The sequence below is a fragment of the Rhipicephalus microplus genome, chromosome 7, assembly GCF_043290135.1.
Source record: "Rhipicephalus microplus isolate Deutch F79 chromosome 7, USDA_Rmic, whole genome shotgun sequence".
NCBI lineage: Eukaryota > Metazoa > Arthropoda > Arachnida > Ixodida > Ixodidae > Rhipicephalus > Rhipicephalus microplus.
The window spans coordinates 86,825,508-86,845,503 of NC_134706.1; the positions used below are offsets into that span (position 1 = coordinate 86,825,508).

At 42.9% G+C, this 19,996-nt stretch overlaps 1 protein-coding gene across 2 annotated transcripts in view; it reads left to right on the forward strand.

The window, feature by feature from the left end:
- Positions 1-1,020: 1,020 nt before the first annotated feature.
- The window catches only part of LOC119179936 (2-Hydroxyacid oxidase 1), a 61,098-nt gene continuing 42,122 nt past the window's right edge, over positions 1,021-19,996 (forward strand). Inside the window, exon 1 of one of the 2 annotated variants that reach the window (XM_037431062.2) lies at positions 1,021-1,239. The gene's annotated coding sequence lies outside the window, so the exon portion shown is untranslated. The remainder of the gene's footprint in view (positions 1,240-19,996) is intronic. The other variant, XM_075869422.1, reaches the window with a different exon arrangement.

A 19,996-nucleotide genomic window follows, 5' to 3' on the forward strand; every position in this document is an offset into this window, starting at 1 on the left:
AGGAAAGAAATGCCACACGCCTATTTATAAAGCAGCTCCCATGTATGCATATATGTATATATGTATGTATATATGCATATATGTATGTATGTACGTATATATGTACGTATATGTGTCTTTACGAATGCATGTATGTACGTATGCATGTATGCACGTATGCATGTATGAACGTGTATATGTCTGTACGTATGCATGTATGCACGTATATATGTCTGTACGTATGCATGCATGTCTGTATGCATGTACGCATTTATGTATGTATGTACACGTCCCTTCATACACGTTCTTTGAAAATGTATTTAAATAAACAGATTAATAATAAAAGAACATTTTATAGGACAAAAAATTGTCTGACTAGTTCCAGGCAACAGTTAGCAACATGAGTTTGGTCACATCGTAATCGCGTGTGCATGCATATTTTGAAACTCTGACTAAAGTTATCTCGGGCACCCTGTGTATATATATATATATATATATGTATGTATATATATATATATATATATATATATATATATATATATATATATATATATATATATATATATATATATATATGGCATGCCCAACAAGCACATCTACGGTTGCCCTAATGCATGCTACGTGAAACTTAACTATGGTCACACACACACAAGCGCAATTGCCACTGGGGGTTCCACAGTGGTTTCGTTAGCCGCCGTATTTCGCGACTAGCTTCTTTCACGTTGGCGTGTTTCCCCATCAAAACACCCGTTTGCTCGCACGCATCGCTGTCGACACATTCGCCGAGCCGTCGACCGTATGGAGTGGTCGATAGTTACCTATGTCAGTATCACATACATTCATACTGCACGCGCGCGTCGCTTGTGACATCGTGTGGTTTACACGGGCTGAAACGCCGCAGGCGTAAGTCAGGCATCTCCAACACTCTAAACTGCACTGGAAGTATTTCTTTCCCTGAAAGGTGGCAGTGCATCTCGCCTGCGGTCAGACCTGTCCGAATCGAGCCGACCAAAGCTTCAGCGAGACGGCTAAGCTGTGCTCTTGCTCTTTACAGCATTGCACAACGCACTAGACGTGCGAATCGCTGGCGGATGTGGCGGCCAGCGGCGCCCTCGCATGCATGAGGTGAAGGCTTCCGTTCAGATGCTCAAGGCCACGTTTCCCAGTGACCGTGTAACTTAGAGCGCGTGCACAACACTCCCTTCTGAACCACCGCCGACAGGGCAGCGCTCTACGAAAGTCACGGCAGCATTGATACTGGTAAGTCATAATTTGTAGGCTTGTTCTACATATGGTGCACGCTCGTTCTGACTTATAACGTCTTACGGGCTTTGAGGCTCTTCCATTGCGGCATTGAGACTAATGAACTACTTAAATCGATCTCAAATAAATGACGTTTCTCACGCTCTCTGCCGGAGCAGAGTATTGTCTTACGAGTTGCAACTAACAGCTGACAAGCATAATCGTCCGTGAGCTGCATAAAAAATATAATTCGAGAAGCGTGAATTCAGTGATAAAGAAAGTTATTACACTTGCAGAAAAGATAACATATGCCATTGTAATAATAATTTCAGGATTCCGGGCAGATAAAACCTAGAAACATTGTTCTAAAAACAAAATGGATTGCTTGGAGTGTTCTCGATTCACTACTTATTTTGGCAGATGGTAAATTTTTTTCTGTCCATTTCACTATTTCTACAATCTTTTTAATTCACTTTGTGATGACATGACATTAAAATTAAATCACGTTCAAGTGACCTCTTGTAGGTAAAGCTGGGGTTGGATCCTTTAAATCTGTACCTTTAAAAAACAGACAAGAAATGTTCAACAGAAAACAATTTACTTGCATAAAAACAGGATTCAGTAGTCAAGCATCAATATGTGGTAATGCGTGTACCAAAATGCTTTATTTGGCAGAATTATCACAGTGAACGTTGAAAAATGCCAACACATAAAAAATCAGCCAGTTGAATGCTCGTTGCATTGATTTATTTTCAATAAATACAAATGTGACCTCAAACCTCGGCTCCGCTCATCTGGCCTGTAATGTTTCTTTGATAGTATCATTTGGACAGTATAACCCTTATAGTTGAAACCCACTCGTTCTCTCCAGTTTCCAAACAAAGCACTGATCCTCAGGCGGCCAGTTATCTTGGCGCATATGTGCTGATATAATCTATATATTCTGTTCTTATCAGCAAAAGGGATTCACACCTGTAGAATAATCGTGTCTCGGTGTTCCTAACATAGCGCGAACATTTCAATGCCAACAAAATCTTTGAGGGACACTAACCATGCAAACTGCGCCAACCATGGCAGTGATATTTTTTTTATAAAATTCGGAATATCGCACGCTTGTAGGAACAAGTTATACAACGTCTTCCCAGATTATTTTGGCCGGGAAAATTGTTTAGGCGTGTGAGCGACATTTGAACATTACACATAGGTTTAAAAGGAGGTACGAGAAAAAAAGTCGCTAATATTAATCTTTTCACGCACTCGTTAGCCTCATGCTTTTTCACGTTTCACGAGCGTGGTGTTTTTGCTATACGTAAATATGTTATACCTTTCTATTATTTCTCTTTAGCGTGTAGGTGGGCTTCAGTAATTTGTAGCTGCGTGGGGATTTTTTTTCCACAAAAGAGGATTGCAGTTCATATGCGTAAATTATTTTTGAAGACCTTTAACTAAGACATTATATCTTAAAATATCCGTCGACCCTATCTCTATTTTCAGGGCTCTCAAACAAAATAAATAAATAAAAGCACTACTTTCGACTATTTTGAGACCTATCTTGCGCCGTAAGGGGGACATCAGAAAAATCTATCAGAAAAAAAAACACGCACGATTGAGAACCATAAGCTTTGCCTAGAGAATTTTTTACCGAAGAAGTTTTTGTTTCAGCCGAGAAAACATTTCTCACGTTTAGAGTCACCAGTGCTTTTTGGCTGTGAATAGAGGGGGGGGGGGGGGGGAGAATAAAAAACTTGATTTTGCTGCACAGAAAAAAAAACACAATAGTGATAGGCTATGTTCGTAGAGTGGGATCTTCAAATCATTTTGTTGGTGCTTCATTTTGTATATAAGATGTGAAGGTCATAACAGCAAGGCGGAAAAATGTCACAAGTAAATTGTCTAAAACGTCGCATTTCTGCCTAAAATAGGTCGCGATATTTATTCCATATTTTATGCACACACGCGGTGGCGGAGAATTACTCCAGGAAAATTGGCTGTTCCTGTGATCTAATTACAAGTGTATAACAGTGCATGTTAATGTATGGACAAGTCGTACTATAAGCAAAATCTGCTGAATATTGCCACGAGGAATTGTTAAGGCGCAGTACAACGCAGACGTTGTTAAAAGAGGAACGCTGACGGCATCGCTACGACTCATGAAGCCCGCCGGAAGGCACGAGCCGGCCCAGCCTGTGCACGAGCTGCTACCGAGCAGCGGAAGAGAAGAGAAGAAGAGGACGACGAGCGTTCGCTGCTTTCTCCCAGCTACTGTGTAGTTCTTTTGGCTTTGGGCACAAGTTCGCCCTTATTAAACCTTGTAAATAGGACGTCCCGGTTGTGAGGTTGTTATATCCGTTACAATATATTATCAAATCGAGACGGAGACAAAATTGCGTGGCCCATTCTATGCGTAGCGTCGCCGAACGCTTACGGAATGCACCAACATGCAGGGCGTGGTCACATCGTGGGCTGTTGAATGGAGCATACAGAGATGAACGTCGTTTGGATCCGCTACAAAAGGCCATGCTCACAGCTTTGTTCTGCGCTGTATGCATGTAAACTTCAGAGCTACGCGTCACACACACGCGAAACAGCGCTTTTAAGAGACGGTACCCTTTGTGGAATATTATATAATGAATAATGAACACATTCGATATATGCTCGTGTTTTGTCGGAAAATTCTAGAGCATGATGCACTTTAGTCTATTTCACCCTATAACTAACGAGTAAAAAAGTATGAATTCATGGTAATAAGGGCTGCAGCGCAAGCACGAAGGTGGTAGAAGAAACGTGAAACGAAAGGCGAGGCAAGGAAAGCAAAGAGGACAACACGAGCGCTGGTTTTTTTGTTTTGTTTTGTTTCCCTGGGAGGTTGGCTCATACCCACTAAGGTGGATTGGCCAAGAAAGTGTAGTGCAGTTTTTCCGTGATCATTTTAACTATGTGTAAGGAATTGGAATTTTAATAAGACTAATGTAAATATAAAAACAACATGAAAAGAGCAAACGAAAAAAAATCAAGTTGAGCAATTTTGATATCTGAGGTGTTATGATTACCACTCAGCTGCGTTTACTTCACTCTGCCCTGGGGAGTAATAAATAATTTTTTTAATTGAAGATCACAAAGGTATACGCTTGGTTGCCTGAATATAATCGCAAACGGCATTGAGAGCATCCCTGTGGCAATGTCCCAAAGCTGAGGCGCCAAAGCTTAGCGCCGTTTCCGCCGTCAATCTAAGGCCTATTTTCCGAAATGGCATAACTAGTAACCTTTTTCTAAGTATCTCGTAGCGGCGACAATACAAAAAATAGTGATCTAGTGATTCCATTTCTCCGCAGAATGCGCAGAGGGGTGATGTTGTCTGACCAGCTCTGTGTAGATACAGGTTTAGGGGGGGGGGGGGGACACGACATCGAAATTTAGTAATTAAGACTTCGAGCTTTCTGGACTGACTCCAGTGGTGTTGCCATGGAAACATGAGGTGGTGATAGTCTGTCCATGTAGTTACTTTTTTTATCGTATCCGTGGAGATTGCTGATTTACGATATCTTATAGCCGTGATATATTCAACATCTGGCAGTATGGACAAAACTGCCCCATCAAGTGCGGCTCGTGCTAAGGAATCGGCCAATTCATTTAATCTTAATCCACAGTGTCCCGGAACCCATACTAATCTTAGGAGTCTCAACTTCGGGGGTACTAATGTTTTGAATGTGCTTAGAATTTGAGAGTTCTCTGAAGCTGTCAGAGCTGCACAAACTGAAAGAGAATCTGTCATTATTACTGCGTTGTTTTGATTTATTGGAAGTTTTCGAAGAGCTAAAATAATCGCCAAGAGCTCCGCTTCAAAAACTGGAGTAAAATCAGGCAGTCTCACTGAAAAGGACCAGTCAAGCAAATCAGAGGCAATGCCTACACCTGCCTTTTGATTATTTACGGAAGCATCTGTGCCTATTATATTTTTAGTTTCTGCATGCTCCAAGTAATCTAATAATATGTTATTTAAAAATTTGAGGGATTGTAATTTGGCGTTTTGGGGGAATATATCATCATACTCAATAATAACATGACAATTCGAGTCATTAGTCTCAATTACATTTCTAATGTTCACATTTATACTTTGTAGATTTTTTTGTACAAAAATTATCTGAGGTGTGTGAAACCGTGGCCAATGAGCAAGAAAGAAGGCGTCTGGGTTTGCGATAAAAGCATATAGAGATCTTCTTGCCGGTGAGCTATAAAATTTTAAAAATGCTTGTACGGTCAAAATTCGAAATCGACAAAGTAGTGTAGGCAGGCGCGCTTCCTGGTACAGTACGTTGATAGCCACAAATCTAGGGAGTCCCAGACACATTCGCAGTGCTTCTCGCTCCAAGACAACTAGAGGTTTCGTTTTATAAGCAGGGCAACCCGAGAATAATATGCAGCTGAATTCCATGATGGGGCGCATGTACATCTTGTACAACGTTATCAAGGTGTGCCTCCGTAACCCATATTTCCGGTTACTTAGCTTGTGTAGTAAGCCTGAAGCCCGCTGTGCTTTGGTAGTTATATACTCTATGTGAGGACTCCAGTTAAGTTTGTCATTATAAATGATTCCCAAATATTTTATAGAGTCTACTTGCTGGATGGGTTCCTGTTTCTATAGAATTGAAATTGAAATTGGTTCTGCAAGCGGAAACGCCATGAGCGCGCTTTTGTTGATATTTAACGATAACGAAATCGACTGCAACCAAATTTCTAACATGTTAATATATCTTTGTAATTTAAGTTGTAATGAGTAAATACCACAGTCAGCAGCAAAGAATGCGATGTCATCAGCATAAATGTAGACAGTAACTTCTTGATCTGTTGGAATTGTGCTCATTAAAGCATTAAATATTATTGGAGATGAGACTGCTCCTTGGGGAACTCCGCGCGTTTGTTTAAATCTAGATGAGGAACATCCATCCTTGACGCAGTAGAATTCTCTTGATTTTAAGAATTCTGCCACCCACTCAATAAAATATTGTGGGAAGTTCAATCTCTCTAGCGTATTTAACAATATGAAATGCTCCACACTGTCATACGCCTTGGCTATGTCAAGCGTTACTAAAGCAGCGTATTGCCTTCTTTTACGCGCGAGCTGTATTCGGCTGTCTAAATCAGCATGGGCACACCAAATTGAGAAATCACTACGAAAGCCGATTTGGTTCGGTTTTATTACTAAATTATCTGCCATCCAGATACTTACTCGGCTATGTAGGACCCTCTCTACTAGTTTGACCATGTTAGATGTTAGAGAGATTGGTCTGATATTATCGACTGTTAATCCTCCACCCGGATTTTTTAGTATAGGAATCACCTTTGCTATCCTCCAATCCTGCGGCACCCATGAGTTTTTTAAGGAGTAGTTAATAACATTGGCGATGTCTCGAGGCGATAAATTGAACAGAATTTTAATCATGGGTACTGTGATTCCATCTGGGCCAGGAGATGCACAGGGTAAATGTTTAATCACGTTGGATACTTCAGTCTGTGTCACTTCTTCAAAGTCAGACTTTGTCGTCGACTTGTGCCAGTTGTTTGGCACTATTGAAGTGAATCTGCTTTCCAGACCTTTACCGATTGCCTCTAAGGTAGTGGTCATTTCTTGTGCCGACAGATTATCACAAGCTACATTAACTGGTGATGGCAAGATTTTCCGAGCTCTCATATATCGGAACAGTGCTTTCATATGTTTAGGCTTCGACAGGTATTCATAATATCTTCTGTCATAATCTTGTTTAGCTTGAGCTACCGTTCTTTTAAAGCCCGCAGCAATGAATTTATAATCGGCCCAGTTTTGTGGGGATTGATTATGTAAGAGCTGCTTCCAAGCTGCCTGACGTCGTCGGTGCTCTCTTGTACATTCATCATTCCACCAACGGCTATATACTCTTTTTGTGGATTCAATAGTAAATTCGGCTCTTTTGTAGGATCGTTTAATGACTGCGTTTATTTTCAGTGCTTTTTAATCATCGCTCTCTTGCGAGTGAACAGCCAGTGCTGACTTCAGGTCATTCCTAAATTTAGTGTAATTTACAAATACTCTTACATTTGAACAAGATGGAATTATCGGACAAGAAATTTCAAAACTTATCGGTAAGTGGTCACTGTTGGTGCCACAGTCTAGCGCTTTCCAAGAAGAAGTAGTAATGGCTGAACTGACAAAACTTAAATCTAAGGCCGACCTGGAGTGATTACGAATAAATGTGGGGGTTCTGACGTTGAGGCACGTCAGGTCATTAGCCATTGTCCACTCCCACAAGCGTTTCCCACTAAGATCAGTTCTAAAACCCCAACTCGTGTGGTGGGAATTAAAGTCTCCAACTAAAACTTTGTATTTGCACCAAGATTTTGTAGCTAGATCCAAACTTCGTGTGTCTTGAACTCCATCCGGAAAATACATATTAACTAAAGTGAAAGGAGTGCAGTTGGGCAGTGTAATGTCTACTGCCAAAATTTCGCATTCTGGCGACATATGTGTGTATGAGCATTTGACTTTCATACTAATGCTATTATTAATAAAGAGAGCTAGACCCCCACCTCTCGATGAACGGTCTAATCGAAAAGATTGGAAGTTATTTAAATAGAACAAATTATGTACAGATAGCCATGTCTCTTGTAATGCTATAATATCAGGAGCGAATTTAGAAGTCAAGTATACCAAATCCGTAGATGCAGAATGGATTGATCGGCAATTCCAATGGAGAATCTTAAGCGACCCTATGGTTTCGAAAGAGCTGCTTCCGCTATAGCTTTCTCTAGAACGCTTTCTTTCAAGAAATCCCTCTTTGAAAGGCTCTCTTTTTCTTTCAGATACTTTTTGTTCTTTGTTTGTTTCGGTGAGTTAGTTTTCTTTGACACATTGCAGAGGCTCCTGCGGGCTGATAATACGATGGCGCAGTTTCAGATTCACCGTCAGCTATTGGTCGTGAACTCTCAACATGTTGGGATACTAGGCCTGACTCTCCCGCTGTACCAAATATGCGAGTCATCTGGTTAGCCAAACTTTGAGATAGAGAATCGCAAAGGTTAGAGGTCAGTCGTTGCATGGCTTTTTCTAGAGCCTTTTCTATGGCCTGCGCTATATTCAGGGAAATCGACCCATTTATTTCCGAGAGATGTCGTGCTGCAACACTGGCATACCCCTGAGTTCTAGTCTGTATTTCCGCTAAGGCTTCTCGTCGAGAACAGCGCCTACGCCCAATAATTTCAAGAATTTGCATTTCTCGAGCCTTTGCAGAACAATCAGGATTATCTGCACAGTGTTGTTCGTTGCAGAGACAACATTTCTCTTCTTTAGCTTTGCAGTAATTTGTTTCGTGGTTGTCACCACACACTCGGCATCTGAGTTCTGACCTGCATCCTTTAATAGTGTGACCGTACACTTCGTACACTGGAGTGGTCGCGGTGATAGCGGTTCCACTCTGTATATTAGTGGCCATGCCTTGATTTCGCTTGGGAGATTCGCTCCAGCAAAGGTTACAATTACCGACTCCGTCAGCGTCTTCTGCTTCTCTACTAGTCGTGAACACCTATAAACGGAAATAGCACCAGTCACGGCAAACATCTCTAATACCTCAGACGGGGTCAAGTTAACATCGACACCGCGAACAATACCCTTCACACATGCCAGATGCGGGGGAATAAAGGCGCTCACCGGATTGGTCGCGAAACTCGAGCACTTCAATAGGTCTTGGACACAGAGCTGATCAGATGAAAAACATAGAATACCACCTCTGCCGAACTGGCGGACCTCTGTGATGCTGTGAAAGTGAGACGTCGCAGCTCTAAGCTCCGCCTGGATCACTTTCGGATTCTTCATCCGAATGAAGCCGTCATTGCTAGGGACGAGGGCCACAGGAACTGCAGGAATGCCGTTGCGTAGAAACTGATCCACTGGTATTTCCTGTGGCGGAAGCGCTGGTGTTGTCCTCTTTGCTTTTTTGCCTCTCCTTTGTTTTCACGTTTCTTCTAGCACCTTCGTGCTCGCGCTGCAGCCCTTATCACCATGAATTCAAACCAACTAGCCCAAATAACCGTTCTTCATAAAAAAGTATGAAGCTGAAATAAAAACTGGCCCCACAATAAAATCGCGATTCTCTGAATACTCGCCAAAGGAAGTACAGAAAAAAATATCCGACCCTGTCGATTCACAGCGTTTTTATTTGTGCTTTGTTTTCCAACATTCAATGAGGCTCATTCTGACGGTGTTGTGACGGCGACGAAGACAGAGACGGCTTGTCCAAAGTGAAACTGTTTATTTCGCTGAACTTTTGTCCGATAAACGAAATTTCAGAGCACACTGTCACTGATCGCAACGAACAGAGCGTCAGCCATCGATAATGCAGCGGTGAATGGAGTCTTCATTTATACTTACAGCCGTCAGCACCTTTAACACGAACACTTCGATGCGTGGCCAGGGATAGTTTGATTGACGCCAGTCGCGAATTGCTGGGCGCTTTTGCCGAGATAATACCTTGGTAGGCATGGATAGTACGTCGGCAAGAGTGGTTAGCATCTTGGCAAGAGAACCCAAACGTACGTGGCACCAGCGTCAATCGAACTGCTGCAGGACACGTGGCGTAGCGTTCGTGTTGAAGGTTTCTGACGGCTGTATATGTGCCGTCGAATATTCCAGCGTTATTTCTAGCGGCCACGTCGGTTCCAGAATAGCCTGTAATGTTCGCGAAGTTGTCGTAATCTTAACAAAATGATGTGCTACAGTCCTAAAGCTTCTCGAACATTGCAGGTGCGCTTTGCGCTGAAAATTACGGTGTAATGGGGGCGGTAACAAAACTTGAGGAAGGAATGCGGCATTATGCGTGTGATTTTCTCAGAATGTTTTGGAAAAACCCGTTCTTTTCGACTGCTATGGCTGGAATAGTGGGCGTAGAATGACCCGATATACCAGGAGCTTCGAACTCGCGTCAGCGAGCTGGCCAGTCACGAAATTTTGTCCCTTGAGAGTCGAGGTATAGTGAAAGAGATAGCAGCGGGGAAGGGGAGTTACAATGTTCCACCAAACGCTGCCACTTGACGGAAGAAACTTTCCTATCTCATATACAGGGAATTTCTGAAGGAGACTTCATGTCAGGGTTCCAAGAACATGTCAACACCAATCTCCAAACTGGCCCAAATCTGAACTCAATTTGCAGAATAATACTTTAGTTTTGTGGCTATGTTTGGAAACAAGACAATCACATGGAATAACTCATGAAGGCCATGCCTTAAACCAGTCATACCTGTGCAGCCCACGCACATATCTAACCGAAGAATTAAAGAAATATATGGGGTGAAAACAGTCATGTGTGGGCCGCGGGGGGCAAACAGAGTGTTGGAGAGCGCTGCTGTATACAAAAAGCGCACCTGAGCTCTTCGCGTAGTAAAGCGGTTTTTAAAAAGTGGAACGCATCTGTGAAACACATAGCCTTCAGATTATGCCTAAAGCACACACTACTATACTAGTTAAATAGGGCTTCTTGTACGTGGAAGTTTCGTTTGAGTTTCCTATGCCACCTTATATCATAGATTATGACGGAAAATTATTACTTGTCAAAGTAAGCGATTTTCGTTACCGACAGGTCCCGCAGACGAGAAAAGTAAGCGCTGTTGAATTTTTCTTAGTACACTTTCTGCTGAAGTGCCTGAAGCCACGTTCTTTCCAAGTGATCATTTATTGAGCGAATATTTGTTTTGCCTTAATATTTTGCCAAATATGTTATTTATGAGCAGGCACTGGTTCAGTAAAATATATCAGAACAGGAAAAAAGTGTGAACTCTTTCACAGAATGCGAATGAAGCTGCATATTTTACTAGTTATTCATATTATGTAGATGTAAACATAATGCGATTGGTTCTCGTATACCAATTTCCTCGGCAGTGTCTCAAATTTTTCTCCTTTTATTCAAACTAGGCCTAACATAACGTTACTGTAGGAGGAAGACAACATTCAGGCAGACTAATCAAGGTTCATAATTCCCTGCACCTTGCGCTCAGTACACGCTTTGGTATTTTTCGTGCAGAAGGTAATTAACTGAAGCATGTTGTGTACAGTCTGCACCAGCTTTAGGCAAATTCCTACGCCACAAATATGAAACATGAGTTTTTCTTTGACTGAGACGCCAGGGTAGCCTGTGTATTCGTTGTGCACTTCCCATTCCATTATGGCAATGCGAGAAATGTGTTTGGGGGCACTCAGTTACTACATTGTGAATGATTTGCTTGCGTAGCTCCCTTGAATTACGTTCACGTTGATACCTGCGGTTTCGGTGACGCACAATGAATACCTTTAGGAGCTTGCCCCTTCTGCTCATTGCTGGCCCTATGGCGGTGGGCGGTGCGTACACTTCTTGTTGCTTGTACACTTCTTCGGTCGCGCTCAAGGTTGTCTCTTCGGTGATTTCAACAATGCTTACAAGATGGCGCACCACCACCCAAAGCTTTAGAGTTACTGTACTTGCTACCTTTAGGTAGCAGAGTTGCGCCACTGTTATCCGGCCACCACTCACTCGGCTTTTGGCAGTTTCAGCAGCGCTATTGGTCGAGCGTTATTACATGGTTATGGGTGGCTTATTTGCACTGCGGAGAAGACAACACTATGCAGACAACGCTGACAGCATCGATGATTCGAAGATTCCGTGCAGACCAAGCGTGGTTGACATGGGCTGTTATTCTCGCCACGCTACTTCGGTACCGTAGTCATGTTGCCTGTTGGTCGCGAGAAAAGTGCTAACAAGTGCATTCTATGTTGCATTGTACTACGTACAGCTCATGTGATTGGACGCGGGTCTAGCGGGCTATAGACGTAGGATATACACTCGGGCTATAGGTCACGCGGGCTATAGAAATATTACAGTGTTGAGTGAAAAACGAATAAACGCTTGGCTTCTTTTTATCTATCCACGGTACTGCAAAACCTGCACTATTTGTATTACCCACAGATGCAGTGAATACGTTATACGTGCAGAGTGTGTCAACGTGTGTCGGCCACATACGTCCAAATCGGTCAACGTGTAAAACGCTGAAAATAAAGGCAGACCATATAGAGTGACATGGACAGACGTTAAACTAGAACTCTTCGAATCGGCAAGGTGTTGCAGCAAGCGCGTGAATTTATTGACTCTTCCAAACCACAAGCGAAAGGAATGTGGGACGCGACAGGGGTGTTTAACAACGAATCACTTCCACTTTCGTGAGCCGCGATCGTTTCAGGAGCGAAATACCAAAGCCGCGATTAACACGGGTGTCGCTCTATCACTGCCCAGCTCGATTTAGCTGAAGACTGTAAACTAGAGCTGGCTTCTTTACACAGTTAACGATCGAGTCCAACGTGACGGAAAAATTCCATCCCTAAATGGCTTGATCACAATGAAAAGTGCAAGAAATGTGATATATGATAATGAGAAAAACAGCAAAAAACGAAGATATTGTGTGAAGAACTATGAATATAATTTCACTGGTCCAACAAGCCGACGCACTTTGATTTCTTATTGCATACAAAGAACGTAAGCATCAAATCAAAGTTGTAGGCGTGACCACTGCAACAATGTTTCGCTCGTACATTTAATAAAAAATAGAAAGAAAACCGGAAAATTGGGGTTGATCTTTTTTCTAAAAAGCGGTTTAACACGAAAGTGAAACATGCCTTCATAGAGGTAGTTGAGCGTTTCTTCTGCATTGTTTCACCATTAGAGCGAAGGAATGAATGTTACAGAAACAAACTGCAAAATCATTCGAAGAACGAAAGCATGCTCAAAACTTGCAGCACACCTCAAATAGAAAGCACGCACGAAATGAACATGCACAAAACGTGCGCGTACTAGCAACTGCCGCAGCTCAACACCTGAAGCGCGCTATTCAAGCAGAATGAAAGAATCACGAAATAAATGAACGCCCAGTGATACACAGGACGAGTGCGAGCAACTGTCATAATTCTTACTTTTTCGTGTGTGAGCAGCGTACTCGTTTCTTCTACGCGGCCGCGGCGGCGAGCGAAGTGACCTTCACGCCCTTCTGAATCACGAACCTGACAAGGGCGTATTCGTCATATCCATGCCATATCCGTCAATGCCATATCCGTCACAGAAATACATCAGCGGAGCTGAGGTGAGCCCCGGCATAAAGCACTATCGTGTTAAAAAAAAAGACGCTGTATCTGCATGTTACACTGCAAATGTCGTCAAAAAACGATAGTCATACATCTGGAGAGTAAACAAAACGTTTATTTGATGTTCTGCGCAAGAAAATCGGTGGGTGGTATTCTGGAGGCGCTGCGTTTGAGTTCCTCGAGCGTGCAGCGAAGACGAACGAGCGAATCAAGTCACGTCACATGTTAGAAATGAGTGTTATCGCGTTATCTTGCAGTTACCTTGGAAAACGAAGCGCGCGACTTGTGCGCCCGTCTCGGAGGTGATAAGGTTTTAAGGTGTTTGCAAAGCGTTGAAAACACTTGCCTTTTCGTCCAAGCGTTGCATGGTCAGCGTAGCGTGATAGACGCTATGGTCCTTAGAATTGCTTACGTATACCTTTTCTAGTAAAAGACACACATGTGGAATACTGACATACAGAATATTGAATATCACGCATCAGATATGCGCAATAATCACTTTTTAATTGACAATCGCACAAGTATGAACAATGAACCTTGAGCAATACTGGTGGACGCTGCGGATGGGGTCGGCCGTTCAGAGTAGCGTCTGGTGCTGTTCACAGTGCCGCTAAGAGCGGATGGACAGACAGACAGACAGACAGACAGACAGACAGACAGACAGACAGACAGACAGACAGACAGACAGACAGACAGACAGACAGACAGACAGACAGACAGACAGACATTTTTCCGTCGAAGGTCCCCAAGAAAGACTATCATATTTAAAAAAAAAAGAACAACGCTACTACCCTGAAGTGTAAGCACTGCTCCTATGCGGGTGGTGAGTGGCTTTCCCGCAAGACTTTTCAACTCAGGATTGCGTACCTTGGCACAACTCTGCTACCTGAAAGTATCATACACAGCAACTCTACAAGGCTTTGGTTTTCAAAGGCCCGCGTGCTCTCCCCTTCGATGTGGATTTGAAAGAAAGGGAATTGAAGAAAAAAGTGTGTCATCGTAAACTCAGGAGACCACACGGGGGATGAGTAGTTTAGCCTTATTTCTTTGCAACGCTCACAAAAAAAGAAACAATAAAAACTTACATAGGGGCGGAACGGGTAAACAGCAGTAGAAGCGTATCCCGGACTTTCCGGGGGACATTTCGTGCCCGCTGCAGATCGAAGACGTTAGTTCGAAATTAAACATACATCGCCGTAGAAATTAAACATACATCGCTTCCTGGAAGCTCAAAGGATGGCTCAAGCTGCGGCAACCAGCTATGACACCGCCTATATAAGAGTCTTAAGCGCCCTTTATAATCCGGTGCCACATCGGTGGCAGCTACCGGCGGCAGAAATTGGTTACACTCGATTGAGCACGTTAAATTGAAGCGAAAACCAAACGCTCAATACACATACACGCGTGCGCCGCGCCACTTTGACGTGTGTACAATCGCTTAACTGATCCCAAAATGAAAATACCAAACCAGTTTTGCCGAGAATTTGCATTAGACAGTGTCGTAATCATGAGTAATATTTCTTTTCTACAACAGCACGTGCACCATCTCATACGCAGAGCGATAAAAAAGTACGTTGCCTTTAACGTCAATAACGGCATGGTACGCTGCAGCACACTCTCATCAAAAGAAAAAAAAAAGTCCTTGACTCTTTTTTCATGATTCCTCTTTTGCCACGTGTATGACAGTCTTTATTTCTTTGTCTGTCTGACTTTCTTTGGAAACTAATACACTCTCGTCTGAGAGTCGTGGCAAGCAAAACAGAGTTAACGACGTGTCCCTTTTGGAACACTGACATACCTGGCGTACCTCGTTTAAAACAAATGACGAATACCTAATATTTTTTTTGTCTTTTTACGGTATACCTCTTTAAGTTTGTCACAACTTTCTGTGGCATTAACGAGAATCCGTCGTCAAAACGAATGGTTTCGGCTCTATACAATATATGTCCCGTCGCCTAGAAGCGGCTTGGTGGAAGAGAAGTAGGTGGAGAGACGAGTGTAAAGAGTGAGGATACGATATAATTAAAACACACTTTCTCGGCGAGACAAGATTTGAACCGGCGCAGCCACGGTTTGGAGGCTAGTTGGGTAACTCAGCCATACAAGAATGCTAGTAGGACTAGTACTGGCAGAAACCATATAGTTGCGCTGCATGGGCAAGGAAACTAGAAAAAAATAGATAGAAATAAATAGGGAGAAAGAAAATAGAGAAATAAAAACACAGAGATAAATACTTTCATTTGACCGAGTGAACTAGTGAGAACAACAAATATATATATATGAAACGCACCGCATAGTTTTCATAGTATAGAGCACCAAGCGGAAAGGAAATCAAACCGGGCCTGCACAGGCACATATACCGAAACATTGATATGTGGGGTTTAACGTCCCGAAACCACCATAGATTATGAGAGACGCCGTAGTGGAGGGCTCCGGCAATTTTGATTACCTGGGGTTCTTTAACGTGCACCCAAATCTGAACACACGGACCTACAACATTTCCGCCTCCATCCAAAATGCAGTCGCCGCCGCTGGAATTCTATCCCACGACCTGCGGATCAACAGCCGAGTATCTTAGCCACTAGAACAACGTGGCGGGGCTAACGTAATTCGTATGAGCTATTGTTACCTGGTGATAAACAATGTTTTTTCAATTATTGTTCGATATGTATTCTTTCTTCCTTCCGTAAAGTCATCGAAAAATAATTTATAGTTTGGCTTAACGAGTATCTGACTAAATTTAATGTATTCAAGTCCTGTCAGTTGGTGTTTCGCTCTGGAAGCTCAGCTAACCTTGCCCTGGTTTCCTTTTCTGACCACATCAAACGCTCTACTGATTCAGAGTGCATCGTCCGGTCAGTTTTTTTGATTTTTCAAAGCAATTCAACCTCATTAATCATCTAGTTTTGTCCAAGAAGCTAGACACATACGGTATGGCAGGTCTACCACTCAAATTTTCAAACTTTTAGATGTTTAATAAAACATACTGTATGCATAGACGGTTCACTTTTATCTCCTAAAACAATAAATTAAGGTGTTCCTCAAGGCTAACTACTGAGTCCCTTACTTTTTTATACTGTACATTAATGGCGTTCCTAACATTACAAATAAGGCTCATTGCATTTTATATGCAGTTATTAATCCAAATAAATCTAAGTTTATGGTTCTTAGATCACCTCTATGCAAGGTAACTTGATCACCAGGGATCACAATTGGCTCTCATTTTAATAATATCAGTGACAGGGTATCATTTCTCGGTGTTATACTCGATGCTAACCTTAAATTCGACCTCCATATTGCTAACGATAGAAAAATGACAGCATTTGGCATTCGCGCAAGACTTAAAGCTCGCTCATATTTTTCTCATAAAGCAGTCGTTTCTCCTTACTTCGCTTCACAAATTTTCATGTATCTTACGGTATCGCTTCATGGGGTAATACTTATCTGAGTGATCTTTCAACCTTGCAGCATTTACAAATTAGAACCCTTCGCGTTATTTTTGACTGTGCTCGCAACAGTAACATCACTCACCTCCTCCATTGTAATCTTAATTGTTAGCAAATTATTTGGATTTAGTTTATATGTTCCTGCAAAAAATAACACATGAAGTGTCTACTAATATCACTGAATATGAAATTCTAGTTAATAATAACACTACCAGGTTTCCGGCTAGCAACAACTTCCTGCTTTATAAGGTTAACGCTAACTATGGTAAATCATCTTCACAGTTCTTTGTCATCTCACTATAGAACTGCTTACCCTCATCCCTAAAATGTAAAATTTCTTTGATTTCGTTTCAAAATTTCCCAAAGCATTATTTGTTAAATTTATAAGTTCGTTTATTAAGGTGTACCAGATTTATTCCTATGTATGAAACTAATTATGTATGCTTTAGTTGCATATCTGTTTGTTTATTATTCAAATTAGGTATTTCTTGTTTGTTAAGTTCTTCCGGTGTTTTGCTGCTGTTAGGTTTAGTTATTATTTGCTGCGTGTTTAATTTTTTTTTGTTTCTTATATGCCTTTTGGCTTTTCATATTCGGTTTTTTCAGTTCTGACTGCTGCTTTGAATTATTTTATTCAATTGTAACCATAACCAAGGGTCCCGTTGCAGTTCCGTACTTAGGGATCCTCGTCTGTATATTTTATACTTCGTATTGATTCTTTCTGTCTTAATCAAACTCATTGATTTTATTTAGGAATTAGAAAAGGCATATATATTCCCAAGCTTATTCTATGCAGCTCAGTTTATTGTTACAGTTCTACGCAACATTCTATTCTATGCATTATGATAATCTTTTTCATCATTGCCAGCCTCACTACGCCCACTGAAGGGCAAAGGCCTCTCCCATCATCGCGAATGTGCACGGTCCTGTGCTTTCTGCTACCACGTTATACCTGCGAACGTTTTTCATCTCATCGTCCCAGCTGACTTTGTCTCCCTTTCTTGCATTTGCATTCTCTGGGAATCCAGTCAGTTACCTTTAGTGACCAGCGGTTATTCTGCGTACGTGCTACGTGCCCAGCCCATGTCCATTTAATAATCTTCACTTCAACTGCGATACCCTTAACTGCACTTTGTTCCCTATGGTTGCTTTGAGTCCACTGTAGATATCTTCCAGAATGTTTATGTACGGATCGTAGATGCCCTGATTCCATAGTACCTGCATCACTGCTGATGTCTTGGCTAAGACAAACGCCTTCTCGTAATCTATGAAGCCTAAGTATAGGATTGGCTGTATTCCGCGCATTTTTCTGTCATTTAATTTAAAGTATGAATGAGGTCTATTTTGGAAATTTTTCTTGCTCTTTTGTTTGACTGAACTGAAAAGTCACCCTAATTCTGTAAGCTATTATTTTAACCCGAGCTTGTTTTATGCCGGGGTCCTCCACGTCTGTGCTGGCATACTTCAGTCACGAAAGTGACGTTGAAAATGTGTAATACGAGATTGCAAGGGAAAAAAAAGCAGAAGGCAAGCATCTGTTCCATGAAAGCGAATCGGCAACCTCTCGTTTCGCAGCGCGCGGCACCAACCACTACGCCACAGAGCGAACATTGTCCGGTATGCTAACGGCAAGCCATTTATATACACCATACATCGTGAGGAGGTTTTTTGGGCTTCAATACCTAAGCCCTTTTTTGTTGTCAGTAGGAAGATAATGCGACGGGCTCACGTTGGGAGCGCTCTGAGAGCCCTCGCCTTAGGGAGCCTACATGAACGGCCGTGTTTAGGGTGATGTCAGCCTTTGACCCACTACATGACGCCGCCCCCCAAAGCACAATGTTGCCAGACAGCAACGCCACGCTGTCGCCCCATCTTGGTGCCCGCACTGCGTCTACGCCCGGTTGCGTTTAGTTCTCATTAATACGGCGTCGAACGTTGCGGTAGCGTGTTAAATGCTGCCGGTGAAGCCTTGGAATGTCTGGATGCTGCGTACCACTCTGCACTAACCACAACAGAAAGGGGGTGCGAATGTTCCGCTTCCCAGCGAGCCTTGGCCGACGACAACTATGGCTGGCTCAAGTGAAGCGAGACGGCTGGGAGCGCACCGGTGCGTCTCGTATTTGCTTTGTGAGTACTGCGTATTTCGTTCACTGTTTTTCCTGCGGCACACGTATATGTGTTTCGCGGTGTTCGCGAATGAGTAGATAACCGAAGTTGTCGTTGCTGCGTCCACGCATTGCGAGTAGGAAGCCCACAAACGGGACGCGTCCGCGCGTTCGTACGGAGACGCGCTCGCTAGTCTGAGCTGTTGCCACGCTTGCGTTCGTGTCAGTGTAACCTCAGTATTATGTCGCAAGTGTTTGTGTGTGGGCTGCGAATTTCTTCGTGCGCTCACTTTGAGAACTGGGTCGCTTACACGACCCTGAGAACCGCCGCTGTCAAAAGCCCAGGCTCCTTTTTGTTGCGCCGTACTTCGCGTAGCTGGAGGGAGCGGCGGCTGGCTCCAAAATGGCGGCGCACAGAAAACTATGCTGAATTTGGTGGAAGCTGGCAACAGCGTGCCCCGTTGCCCGCTGGTTTTGGCTAAGTTTCTTGAAGGCACTTATTAACATGTCTCCACCCTAAAAACGGCCGTTCATGTAGGCTCCCTACGTCGCCTCCACGAAGTGCCGCCTTTGCGGAGGGTGGTCTCTCCTGCGCGCGCGCTTATCAGACTCATATCCCGGGAGAGGACGAAGTTTTCTTCGCTCGATGCTGCGGCCGAGTTTTCGAAAGGTGCGGGCTAGTCATGCATGACGACGGAAGAATTGTGACAGCTGTTTGCGGTTGTCCTTTCGACCTTTCTGTTCGAACAGTGCGCTTCTAATGTAGAGCTGTGACAGTTTTTAGTCCGCGCTCTTCCTGTATATTATAACTCCGTCCGTGCTTTCTGCTTGAGGTGTGTGCTGCAAGTATGGCAAGTGTGCTGCAAGCCACTTGCCATACCTAACGTGACTTTGCAATTTGCTGAAACAGTGTACAATACACGCTTCGCTACCTCTGTAACACAAATTTCACTTTCATGATATACCTATTCCCATATAGTGGGATCAGCCACGTTTATTGTAGCTAATTTGCAGAGAACGGCCAGTAAGCTGATGGACCTGTGATTTTACAAGCATTTTGTGCAGCTAAGTATTAAACCCTGAATACATATTTTGTT